At 41.8% G+C, this 13777-nt stretch overlaps 1 pseudogene; it reads left to right on the top strand.

Annotated features, from left to right (window-relative positions):
* The first annotated feature begins 12183 nt into the window (after window positions 1-12183).
* On the top strand, window positions 12184-13536 carry LOC112309219 (pre-mRNA-splicing factor 38B-like; annotated as a pseudogene).
* The last annotated feature ends 241 nt before the right edge of the window (window positions 13537-13777 follow it).

Raw genomic sequence — 13777 nt, 5'->3', positions numbered from 1 at the left:
GATCTCTCTGTAATATTTCTTAAAACTAAACATCAATCTACATGTTATTTTCAAAGTGAAAAGTTTATATCTTTTTTAAAAGGCATTGTCACTTAATTCAGATAACACCCACCATAGGAATTCGTAGCAGTAGAGGTAAGTATGGGCTGGAACTGTAAGTCAAAGATGGAGCTTTCCTAAGTGAGTTCATGAAGGATGGCAGGACTTGTTCAGGCATAAAGGAGGGAAGTGACCATCCCATTTACATGCTAGAAATAAGAGAGCAAAACTCTCCAGTTTCTGCCAGAAAGATGAGAGAAGCCAATTTTCAATAAGGTGATAGGCAGGTAATGGAGTGAGTGTAGGGCTTTGTAAGCATTTCTGATGGCTGCTACGCCATGTCAGATATCGTGCATGGCCTCTAAAATGACCCAGTTGGAAAGCATAGAGTCAGCCCTTCCTAGTTTTCCAGATAGAATAGCTCAGCTCCTTCCAGAACATCCTGGAGTGAGAGCGGGACTAGTCAGGCTGTCTTCAATGGTATAGAACATTGACAACCTTCTACATCATAGCCAAACTCTCTTCCTTTTCATGCACTGGTTTGATGTCAGCCCTGTCCTTTTTTTTTTTTAACATTATTACAACATTTATATCTTAACATTTGGCTACAGACAATGATTTTCAATAAAATTAGTGGATAATAAGGTTAAAATAAAATTTTAAAAAAGAATGCCTTGAATCTAAATGTTTCCATGTAGGTCAATAGTTTCTCATGATAATTCTGCCCCCACTCCCCACCCCCAAGATGTTTGGTTATGTTTGGAGATTTTTTTTTTGTTTTTATAACTGGGGGTAGGGAGAAAATATTGAAGTGGTAGTATTAACATATAAAAGCCAGAGACATTGATAAACACCTGAGAAGCTGATAAACATCCCACAATTCAGAGGAAAACCCCCTCCCCATCCCCACGAAACAAGGAAGAATTATCCAGTCCAAATGTCAATAGTACCAGTGTTGAGAAAACCTAATATATGTGAACAGATTATAATAAAGAGTCACATATAGTAAGATTTAATAAAGATCATTATAACATCCTGTGTTTACTTCTTCCAACTACCAACTGTATAAATCATGGACAAGGAACTGGAGTCATGTCCTTTCACTACAGTAGGAGCTGAAAGAAGTTTTATTGCTATTCATTCAAAGAATATAAACCAATTCCTAGAGACTGACTTACCTTCTCAAGGCTCCTGTTCCTTTGTAGAAAAAGAAGGCTGAATGGGAGGAAGATGGCGGCAACATAGGTGGGAGCGGAATCCACTTCCCCTCAACGCCAGGGAAATACCTAGCTGATCTGAGGAGCAGAGCGAACAGCCAACAGTATTCCAGCATATTCGAAGATCAGAGACCAAAGATAGAGGACATTGAAAGATCTGACGGTAAGAAGAGTGCTCAAGGACAATAAGGTCCCCGGGACCGGGAACGCGCGGTACAAGGGCGGCAGAAGCGCCAGCCCTGGCGCAGGGGCGGCTGCAGGAGTCCTGGGAGAGGGCCAGGCTGCGCTGTGAGCAGCCAGGTGCTTGATTGGACCAGGGGAGCTTGAAAAGGAGGAATTTCTCAAAAAGAAAAAGAAAATAGAGACACTCAGGGGCTAGTTAGAGAACTCTCGGTAGTAGCCGAGGCCCCTGGCGACCCTCCCCCCTCCGCCCCTGGACTGTGAGCGCGGGATAAGCAGCACCGGAGTCATGGCGCTCACCTGAGGTCCGGTCGCACGTGCGCAGATTAGCGAACCGGGGCCCATACATGAAACCCCGGAGGGGCGCCCACACCTGAAACCTCCGAGATCATATGGAGCAGAGGCTAGCTGCTCCACCCACAGGCCCAAAACCTCGGAACCGAGTGCCGCGTGATTCAGTCCCAGGGTGGCCCCGCCCGCCCAAGAGACTCAAGCCCAGGGCGGCTGGATCAGGCCCCCAAGCATAGAGCCTCTGGCTCGGCTGGGTGCGCGTTTTCCAAGCACAAAGCTGCTGGCGAGTGTCCTAACCCCAAGGCGGCTGAACCCGCCACCTGCGCGCCAGCGGCCCAAGCCCGGGGCCGCTCGATTGGTCGGCCGGCTGCGCGCTCAGGGCACAAATAGCGTCACAAACCCAAAGCGGCTGGATTCCCCTGCTGCGCGCGCACGCGTCCAAAGCCAAAGCGGCTGGAGTGGCCTCTCGCGTGTCCCAAGAACAAAGCTGCTGGATTGGCTGATCAACGGCCTGATTGCCTGCCAGGGACCACACCTACAAAACAGCGAAGAGTGTGACCCAGGAAGGGAGAAAAGTGAAACCAATCCTTCCAACCACCCCCTCCCGTTGCACAGACAGGACACCAGCAGAAATAACCTGACCGGTTTAAAGCCAACAGAAGATTTTTTTTTTCCTTTTTCTTTTTTTTTTCTTTCCCCCTGAATTCCTTCTTCCTCTCTCTCTTTTTTTTCTTTTCATTCCTTCTTCCTCCCATCCTTTACCATTTTTATGTCTTCTTCCTGCCTTCTTTTATCTATTTCTATGTTTTAATTTTTGTTAAAATTCCTTCTTATCTTGCCTCCGATCATTCTTTATTCCTTCTTCCCTCCTTCCTTCCTTTCCTCCTTTCCTATTTCCTTTTTCCCTCCTTCCCATCTTTGTTTTGTTTTTTTTGTGTGTTTTTTTTCTTTTCTTTCTCCCCCCCTTTCTCTTTTTCCCACAGGTGAGACAACAAAACCTGGAGTGCTGAAAAGACTAGAGTTAGACCGTGTTAAACACATAAACGTCAGCTCAAGACCAGTGAGCACAGGAGAGTAAGGAGACAGCACCACCGAATCCCATTGGCATTCTACCATAGAAGTTCATATCATAAACCCAGGGAGTCAGAACAAAGCAATTTAAGAAGCAGAGGCCAACAAGAAGAGCCTCACAAACAATGAAAAGACAAAGAAACAATTCCCAAATGAAAGGAAAGGAGGAAGTCTCAGAAAGAATACTAACCGAAAAAGAGGCAAGTCAACTATCAGATACTGAGTTCAAAGCAATGGTCATCAGGAAGCTCACTGAGCTCTCTGAGCTCAAAGAGAACTACCAGAAACTACAAGGAAACTACAATGAACTCACTGCAAACTATATCAACATGAAAAAGGAAATAGAAAATATCAACAAGAGCCAAGAGGAAATGAAGAATACAATTTCTGAATTGAAGAACACAGTAGAAGGAATTAAAAGCAGACTTGATGAAGCAGAGGATCGGATCAGCGAGCTGGAGGATAAAGTAGAAAAAAACACCCAGAAGGAGCAAGAAAAGGAAAAGAGGCTCAGAAAGAATGAAGAGGCAATAAGGGAAATGCAGGACAACATGAAACGTAACAATATCCGTATAATAGGAATACCAGAAGGAGAAGAAGAAGAGCAAGGGATAGAAAACCTGTTTGAAAAAGTAATGATGGAAAATTTCCCTAATCTGAGGAGAGAAAAAGTCACCCAAATCCAGGAATCACAGAGAGTCCCAAACAAGAGGAACCCAAAGAGACCCACTGCAAGACACATCATAATTAAAATGGCAAATTTCCAAGACAGAGAGGGTCTTAAAGGCAGCAAGGGAGAAAAAGGAAGTAACATACAAGGGAGCCCCAATAAGGTTAGCAACTGACTTCTCAATGGAAACGCTCCAAGCCAGAAGAGAATGGCAAAAAATATTCCAAGTAATGAGAACCAGAGGCCTGCAACCAAGACTACTTTACCCAGCAAGGTTCTCAATCAAGATAGAAGGCCAAATAAAGATTTTCCCAGACAAAAGAAGTCTAAAAGAATACAGCTCCACCAAATCACCTCTGCAAGAGATGCTAAAGGGACTGCTTTAAGGAAAGGAAGGAAAAGAGAAAGACAGAGGAACACAGGTAGGAAATAATGGCAATGAATAACTACCTATCGATAATAACCTTAAACATAAATGGATTAAATGCTCCAATCAAAAGACAGAACAGCTGAATGGATAAGAAAACATGACCCACACATATGCTGCCTACAAGAAACCCATCTCAGGACAAAAGACTTACACAGACTGAAAGTGAAGGGCTGGAAACAAATTTTCCAAGCAAACGGACAGGAAAAAAAAGCAGGGGTAGCAATACTCATATCAGACAAAATAGACTTCCAAAGAAGGGCCATAAAGAGAGACCCAGAAGGTCACTTCATAATACTCAAAGGAAGAATCCACCAAGAAGACATAAACATTATAAATATATATGCACCCAACATAGGAACACCCAAATACATAAAGAAAATCTTGGAGGATTTCAAGAAAGATATTGACAGCAACACAATTATAGTAGGGGATTTTAACACCCCACTATCAAAAATGGACAGGTCTTCCAAACAAAAGATCAACAAAGATATTGTGTCACTTAACAATACCCTAGAGGAAATGGACTTAACTGATATATACAGAGCTTTTCATCCCAAAGAAGCAAAATACACACTCTTTTCAAGTGTCCATGGAACTTTTTCAAAGATAGACCACATGATAGGACACAAAGCAAGCCTCAACAAATTCAAGAAAATTGAAATCATATCAAGCATCTTCTCTGACCACAAGGGTCTGAAACTAGAAACCAACCCCAAGGGTAAAAACCCAAAACACTCAAAAACATGGAAACTGAATAGCATGCTATTAAACAATGAATGGGTCAAGAACGAGATTAGGGAAGAAATCAAAAACTTCCTGGAAACAAATGAAAACGAACTCACAACAACCCAAAACCTATGGGACACAGCAAAGGCAGTCCTGAGAGGGAAGTTCATAGCAATACAGGCCTACCTTAAGAAGTTAGAAACAGTTCAAACAAACAACCTAACCCTATGCCTACAAGAACTGGAGGAACAACAACAAAGACAGCCCAGAGCAAGCAGAAGGAAGGAAATAACCAAGATCAGAGCAGAACTAAATGACATAGAGACTAAAAGCACAATTGTAAGGATCAATGAATCCAGAAGCTGGTTCTTTGAAAATCGACAAGCCTTTAAGTAGGCTTATCAAGACGAAAAGAGAGAGGATCCAAATAAACAGAATTAGAAATGAAAGTGGAGAGATTACAACTGATACCACAGAAATACAAAGGATCGTAAGAAATTACTATGAAGACCTGTATGCTAAGAAATTTGAAAACCTAGATGAAATGGACACATTTCTAGAAAAATATAATCTTCCAAAACTGACTGAAGAAGAAGCAGAAAACCTGAACAGACCAATATCAGCAAAGGAAATTGAAGCAGTCATCAAGAAACTCCCATCACACAAAAGCCCTGGACCAGATGGTTTCACAGGAGATTTCTACAAAGCATTTAAGGAAGAACTAACCCCTATCCTTCACAGACTATTCGAAAAAATCCAAACTGATGGAAGACTCCCAAACTCTTTTTATGAAGCCAACATCATCCTAATCCCAAAACCAGATAAAGACACAACGAAGAAAGAAAACTTCAGGCCAATATCGCTGATGAACATAGACGCTAAAATTCTCAACAAAATATTAGCAAACCGCATCCAGCAATATATTAAAAAGATCATCCACCATGACCAAGTGGGATTCATCCCAGGGATGCAAGGATGGTACAATATTCGCAAATCAATAAACATAATACATCACATCAACAACAGCAAAGACAAAAATCACATGATCATATCAATAGATGCGGAAAAAGCGTTCGATAAGATACAGCATCCATTTCTGATAAAAACACTCAGCAAAGTGGGAATAAAGGGAGCAGTCCTCAACATAATTAAGGCCATATATGAGAGACCTACAGCCAACATCACACTCAATGGACAAAAACTTAGAGCTTTCCCACTAAGATCAGGAACTAGACAAGGATGCCCTCTCTCACCACTCCTATTCAACATAGTATTGGAATTCCTAGCCACAGCAATCAGACAAGAAAAAGCAATAAAAGGCATCCAAATTGGAAAGGAGGAAATGAAACTGTCACTGTTTGCAGACGACATGATAGTGTACATGGAAAACCCTATAGACTCCACTCAAAAACTACTCGACCTAATAAATGAATTTGGCAAAACAGCTGGATACAGAGTCAATACCCAGAAATCAAAGGCATTCCTGTACACCAGCAACGAAACTGCAGAAACACAAATCAGGAAAAAAATCCCATTCAATATAGCAACAAGAAAAATAAAGTACCTAGGAATCAACCTAACCAAGGAGGTAAAAGACCTGTACTCAGAAAACTACACAACACTGAAGAAAGAAATTAAGGAAGATGCAAACAAATGGAAGCATGTACCATGCTCATGGATTGGGAGAATTAACATCATCAAAATGGCCATACTCCCCAAAGCAATTTATAGATTCAATGCAATCCCTATTAGAGTACCCATGACATATTTCACAGATATAGAACAAACATTGCAGAAATTCATATGGAACCATAAACGACCTCGAATAGCAGCAGCAATTTTGAGAAAGAAGAACAAAGCAGGAGGGATCACAATACCTGATATCAAACTGTATTACAAGGCCACTGTAATCAAAACAGCCTGGTACTGGCATAAAAACAGGCACATAGACCAATGGAACAGAATAGAGAGCCCAGAAATAAACTCAAATCTATACGATCAATTAATATTTGACAAAGGAGGCAGGAGCATAAAATGGAGCAAAAACAGTCTCTTCAACAGATGGTGTTGGGAGATCTGGACAGCTACGTGCAAAAAAATGAAACTCGATCACCAACTTATGCCATACACGAAAATAAACTCAAGATGGATAAAAGACTTAAATATAAGCCGTAACACCATAAAAGTCCTTGAGGAAAACATTGGCAGGAAAATCTCAGACATTCCACGCAGCAACATCCTCACAGACACATCCCCTAAAGCAAGGGACATAAAGGAAAGAATAAACAAATGGGACCTCATCAAAATAAAATGCTTCTGCAGGGCTAAAGAAAACAGCACCAAATTACAAAGAGAACCAACAGTATGGGAAAACATATTTGCCAATGATACCTCAGACAAGGGCCTGATCTCCAAAATATATAAAGAACTCACACGACTCCACTCCAGGAAGACAAACAACCCAATTAAAAAATGGGCAAAGGACTTGAACAGACACTTCTCCAAGGAAGACATACAGAGGGCCCAGAGACATATGAAAAGATGCTCAGCATCACTAGCCATCAGAGAGATGCAAATTAAAACCACAATGAGGTATCATCTCACACCAGTCAGAGTGGCCAACATAAACAAATCTACAAACAAATGTTGGAGAGGATGTGGAGAAAAGGGAACCCTTGTGCACTGTTGGTGGGAATGCAGACTGGTGAGGCCACTGTGGAAAACAATATGGAATTTCCTCAGAAAACTAAAAATGGAACTGCCCTTTGACCCAGTAATTCCGCTGCTGGGATTATACCCTAAGAACACTGAAACACCAATCCAAAAGAATCTGTGCACCCCAATGTTCATAGCAGCACAATTTACAATAGCCAAGTACTGGAAGCAACCGAAGTGCCCATCAGCAAACGAGTGGATCCAAAAACTATGGTATATTTACACAATGGAATTCTACGCAGCAGAGAGAAAGAAGGAGCTTATACCCTTTGCAACAGCATGGATGAAACTGGAGAGCATTATGCTAAGTGAAATAAGCCAGGAAGTGAGGGACAAATACCATATGATCTCACCTTTAACTGGAACATAAGCAATAGAAGGGAAAAGCAAACAAAATATAACCAGAGACATTAAAGTTAAGAACAATCTAACAATAGCCAGGGCGGGGGTGGGGGGTGGGGGCGGGGACAGTGGGTAGAGGGGATTACAGGAACTACTATAAAGGACACGTGGACAAAACCAAGGGGGAGGGTGGAGAGGGGGGAGGGAGGTGGGTTCACATGGGGTGGGGTGGAGGGATGGGGAGAAAAGGCATACAACTGTAATTGAATAACAATAAAAAAAAAAGAAAAAGAAAAAGAAGGCTGAACATGAAAGTATTAAGTATAGATTGAAAAAATGACCCCCCCACCAAAGATCTCCACATCCTGATCAATGGGATTATATTTGGAAAAGGGGTTTTTGCAGATGTAATTAAGTTAAGGATATTAGTGTGGAGATGATCCTAAGATTATCTGGGTGGGTCCTAAGTGCCTTCGTGAAAATCCTAATAAGAGAAAGACAGAGGGAGATAACACAGGTAGATGAAAGGGAGGCACTGTGACCATGGAGGCAGAGATGGGAGTGAAGCTACCCCACATCAAAGAATGCCAGTAGCCACTAGAAGCCAGAAGAGCTGAGGGACAGAATCTTCCCTGGAGCCTCCTGAATAAGCACAGCCATGCCAATGCCTTGATTTTGGTCCAGAAATACTAAGTCCAAACTGCTGGATCCAGAACTGTGAGAGTAAATTTCCATTGTGTTAAGCCATCAGACTTATGGTCATTTGTCACAGCAGCTATAGGCAATGAATACAAAGTTTGGTACCAGAAGTGGAATGCTATAACAAATACTTGAAAATGAGGAAGTGCCTTTGGAATTAGTTAACCTGCAGAGAGTGAAAGAACTTTGACACATATGGTAGGCTGAAAAAAGGGGCCCCCAATCCACTTTCCATTTCTAAATCCACTTTCTAATCCTCACTGTCTGTGAGTACTCTTATATGGCAATCCATTGATTATATTAAAGATTTTGAAAAGACATGTTACCCTGGATTGTCCAGGTGGGCCTACATGCAATCACATGTTTCCTTATAAGAAGAGGCAGAATCTGGGGACATACACCAAACATGCAATGTGAAGAGGGAGAGGAGAGAGATACGGCACAGCCACCAGAACCAAAAGAAACAAGGAATGAACCCTCCCTCACAGCCTCTGGAGGTAGTATGGTCAGGTCTACACTTGACTATTGGACTTCTGGCCTCTAGAACTGTGAGGTAATTAATTTCTGTTGTTTTAGGCCACCAAATGTAGAGTTGTATTAGTTACAGAAGCCATAGGAAACTGACAAAAATTTTGATACGAGGAGTAGGAGGTTGCTAAAACAAAAATCTATAAATATAGAAGTGACTTTGGAATTGAATAGAGACTAGAAAAATTTTGGTTTTTCTTTTTTTTAAAATTTTTAACAGTTTATTTAAGCCAAAAATGATAACAATGGGGGGGTGTAAAATAAATTTATAAATCCTCAAATGCTTATAGAAAAATTTTGAATCACACAACAGGAAACATCTAGATTGCTTTGAATAGACTCAGTATAAATACGGGTGTTAAAGATATTTCCTATGAGAGCTAAAAAAGAAATAAGGAGCACAGCAGAGAAAGCTTCTATTCTCTTAGAGAATTCATATATCGTCATAAATAGAATGCTTGTAAAAATATGAATGTTAAAGGCAATTTTGATGAGGGTTCAGAAAGAATGAGAAACATGTTATTGGAAACTGGAAGAGAGGTTACCCTTTTTATATAGGGGCAGAAATGTGGCTGTATTGTACCCTACAGATGTGTGGAAAGCAGAATTTGTAAGTGATGAACTTAGATTTCCAAGCAAAGCATTGAAAATGCAGCCTGGTTATTTTTTTTTTTCTTGCTGCTTAGTAAAGTATAGTAAAATTCAAGAGGGAAAAGATAAATTGAGGAACTGTTAAACAAAAAGGCACCAGGATTTGATGATTTGGGAAATTCTCAGTTTATGTAGATTGCAAAGGATGCTAAAATTAGGAGATTCACTTTTAGGAAAGCACCTCTGGAGGTAAGGCCAAGGGTGTGAGTTAGGACAGCTGGGTAGCATTAAAGAGATTAGGTATGCACCTCATGGATCTGCTAAACCATCTCGGCAGAAGTCAAGAACAGAGATAAGATTATCCAGAAAGATCTGTGGAGGACCTTCTTGTCTAAAGGTGAGAATCCTATAACAAACAAAACCCAACAAGGTTTTTGTAAACGTTATAGCGGCAGAGCACTGCCAGCATGGACTTAAGAAAACAGGCAAAAGATGAAATGAAATAAGGTGGTCAGACTCCTAAAATTCCAGTCAGGAAACAAGATGATAAAACCACTCAGCTGCAAATATGTCCTACCACCCAAGCCAAAGAAGGAATTGGCCAAAGAAAGAATAGGCCTAGAGGTGCAGAGTCAGGGGCTGAGCCACAGGCACAGAAGCAAAGGGTAGAGTCGGTCGTAGTCCCGAAGGGCAAATCCTCTGGTCACACTGACCCCTCCCCATGCTTTGAAACCTAATGGAATTTGCCTTGCTGAATTTGGAATCATCTTGGAATGGGTGATCCTTTTTGTTTTCCCCTTTTGGAATGGCAGTATCTATAACTATTATCCTATGCCTGTTTTACATTTATATTTTGAAAACAGGTAACTTGTTTTCTAGTTTCACAGGTCCATAGATGGAGAGGAAATTTGTCCAGAACAGCTCTTGAGAGGAGAAACCTACCCTGGCTATTCTAGGTGGTCTCTAAATGCAATCACACTTACCGTCATCAAAGAGAGGCAGGGGGAGTTCAGAGACAAACCTATTCACATGGAGGTGAAGATGAAGCAGAGAGAGAAGCAGCCAGGGGCCAAAAGAGGCGAGAAAGAGATTTTCTCCTTAAGCCTCTGGAGAGAAGTACAGCCCTGAGACTTCTAACAGCCAAAAATGTGAGAGAATGGATTTCTCTTCTTTTAAGCTACCAAGTTGGTGTTAATTTGTTACCGCAGCAATAGGAAACTAGCATAGTATTCTATAATCCTAAAAATACAGTGGGGAGTTGGGATGTAATGACTGTGTGCACTTCAAAGAACCCAGGTCTTCAAGTGACGGCACGTTCCGAGTTATGTGGCTATCAAAAACTGTCACCTTAGAGTTCCTTAACCAAAGATTACAGAACCAGGAAGCCATGTCGCATTTCCCCTACAGTGCTCACTGAGCAGTATTATGGCCAGGTCTCTGTGCTATGACTTTAAAAAGACATTGACATATTGAAATTTGTTTAAACAAAATAGCCAAGAGGAGAGAGAAATCGTGTATGTGACAAAGAGTTAAAGCAATTAAGCGGTGATGGTTAGTGCTTATCCTGGAAAAACCTTGCAGGAACTATGACAGCTGTGCTCAAACCACCCAGGAGTCTGCCTGGAGAAAAGAGAGGGTCTCATTCTCCTCGGTTCTGCAGAGCAGGACCGGGATTTAAGGAGAAGCTACAGAGAGGCAGATTTAGGATCCAAAAGTAAAGCCTGGAATTTTGATCATACTGCCTAAGTGGTGCTAGATTGTCGCCTGAAGGGTTAGGGACTGAAATGGTTACCAGCTGGGGGGTGCTATCTAGGGCATTCCCACAGAAAGCAGCAGTTTAGAAAATGTGTCCCAAGGTCCATTCAAATATGATTCTGTAACTCTACTGCCATTAGGAGGAGTGGATTTGTTCATTTATTGTGTAGCCTCCTCCTCTCTTCCAGACGCCCCCCCCCAAAAAATTGCAGCTTATTTTACTCTTATGATAACGTTATCATTCAACATCAAAGTACTCTTGACCCTTTCTGGTCGTTCCAAATTCTTCTTGACTGCCCCCGGTGTAGAGTCTAGTGTAGAAACCAGCCCAGAATTGGGGTGTGATGAACTATAAGCAGAAATAGATAGTAGCCTATATTCTATTTCCCTACTAAAGTACCTGCCAACACAAACTCACATTTGCTTTTCTAAAATGGTAAACTCTTCAACCTTTCTTTCTTCCCGGTGTATTTTGAGCTTCTCTTTGCTAAGCTTGCTGATCCTCCCATATGAATAAGATAAGCTTGGCAGGGCAGCCAAGGCACCAGGCGGCAGAGGCACCACCACGCCGTCTCATGCAAGCAGGACAATGCACTGTGGCTGTGGGGCTACAGGAAGGCTATGAACCTCAACCCTAGGATCATGGCTAACAGCCTTTCACTGTACTTTGAAGTAAGTAAGCCCTACGAGCTCAAGACCTACCATGACATGGTGGACAGCATCTACTTTAAGGTCACACTCGTCCAGCTTAAAGTAGATGTTGTCCACCATGTCATGGTAGGAGAAAGGAAGCAGGAAAATAGCGGGCCAAACAGGGATGCGCTGTGGGGTAAGTAGAAGTTTGAGGTGTTGGAACAGGAGGAATTGTTTCTGTAGCTTTTTGCCGGCTGTACACATTATTTACTCTGAAGTTAACTCACAAGCGAGTGATGGGTCTCTTAACACACACAGACTCTCCATATATTAGATCTCCCAGCTTTATGCACATAAGGTTCACCCAGCCCATCAGACCTATGGGACTGGTTGGAATCACTCCTCGATGATGAAGGGGACACAGATGTGAAGGCTGGTGAAGGCTGTGTAATGATTATTGGAGAAATGTCACGGTCTTTTCTCACAAAACTGGAATGCTTTTGTACCTTGTTTCCAAGCATTCCAGCTCCAGTTCATGAGCATATGGATTAACTGATTAAAACCAGGCCTAGAAAAATCAAGACAGATGGGAAGGAGAGCGCTGAGGAAGTAGATGTGTTGAGTGCAGATGTTCAAGGTTCCCAAGAAGATCGAGAAACAGGAATCATCATGGGGAGGGTCGTGGGTGTTCTAGTTTTGACTGAGAATTAGAAAGAGAGAAAGAACACCAGCTACTAGAGCTGAAACCAAAGAAAGAGAAAGGAAGGTGAAGATCTGAAGTGTTGGTCAGGGTTAGGGCACAGGCATAGCAGTAGTAGGGAAAGGTTTAGATGTGCAGTCGAAGTCGTGAGAGCAAAGGAGACAGAAGGGATGAGGATCGGGAATAAAAGAAAGAGAAGGAGAGAAGTAGAACACTAGATCTGGAGTGTGATAAGGAAAGGGGTAATGGCAGAGAAAAGGATAGAGACAGCAAGAGAATGGTCCAAGGACTGGAGAAGCAGGGCAAAGTGGAAGAAAAAAAAACGTAAGGAAGACAAAGATGACAGACAGCATAGAAATGACAAAAAAAAAAAAAGGAAAAATTCCAAGTAGGAAAAAGCACAGTAGAAGCAGAAGCAGAGAAAGGAAGCAGAAGTAGGAGTAGAAAACTAGGAAATGAGGAAATGGAGTAGAAGCAGGAGCAAAGAGAACCCAAGTAAGCATAAAAGTGAAAGCAAGAAGTCAAATAAATGAAGGATGATGACAGGTAATGGCGGTGGGCGGGTTAGGGGGTGGAGGGAGTGAGCAAAAAAGAAAAAGGACTCGTGGACACTGACAACAGTGCGGTGATTGCAGGAGACAAGGGGGTGTAAGGGGACTACAAAAGGTAATGTAAAAAAATACAATAAAGATAAAAACTTTTTAAAACCACAAATAAATGAGGTCGAAGTGGAAGTCAAGGAAGAACTGACAGTGTTGACAAGTCAAAAAAACGGGAACAGAGCCCCAGCAAAGAAAAATCTGGACTGTGCAGCAAAAGTGAGAACATTCCTACAAAGGGACGGCAGTGATAGTAAAAGCCAGTCTGACACATAGGAACGTTGAAGAGCTAAAGCGTAGAACCAGAGAGCCAGGAAAAACAACATAAAAACAAAGACAAGACCATGTGACATTTTTTTTGTGAAAGTGGATCACACTGAGTCCTATATATGTTTGATTAAATCTTCTTTTCTTCTCACTGAAAAACAAAGATAAACTTAGCAGGAATTGAACTTGGTTGTATTTATTTCTAACCTCCAATTCAATGCTAATCCTATTCTCCAGAGGGCTGGTGTCCTCAGCCAACTTCCAGTGTACTTTCTCCTTCCCTCTCTCATGTTCTCTAACCACCTCGATAAACAAGATGGATCC

This window comes from Desmodus rotundus, chromosome 3, assembly GCF_022682495.2.
Source record: "Desmodus rotundus isolate HL8 chromosome 3, HLdesRot8A.1, whole genome shotgun sequence".
In the NCBI taxonomy this organism is placed as follows: domain Eukaryota; kingdom Metazoa; phylum Chordata; class Mammalia; order Chiroptera; family Phyllostomidae; genus Desmodus; species Desmodus rotundus.
Note: the sequence above shows the minus strand (reverse complement) of the source record. Positions and strands in the feature narration are given on the sequence as shown.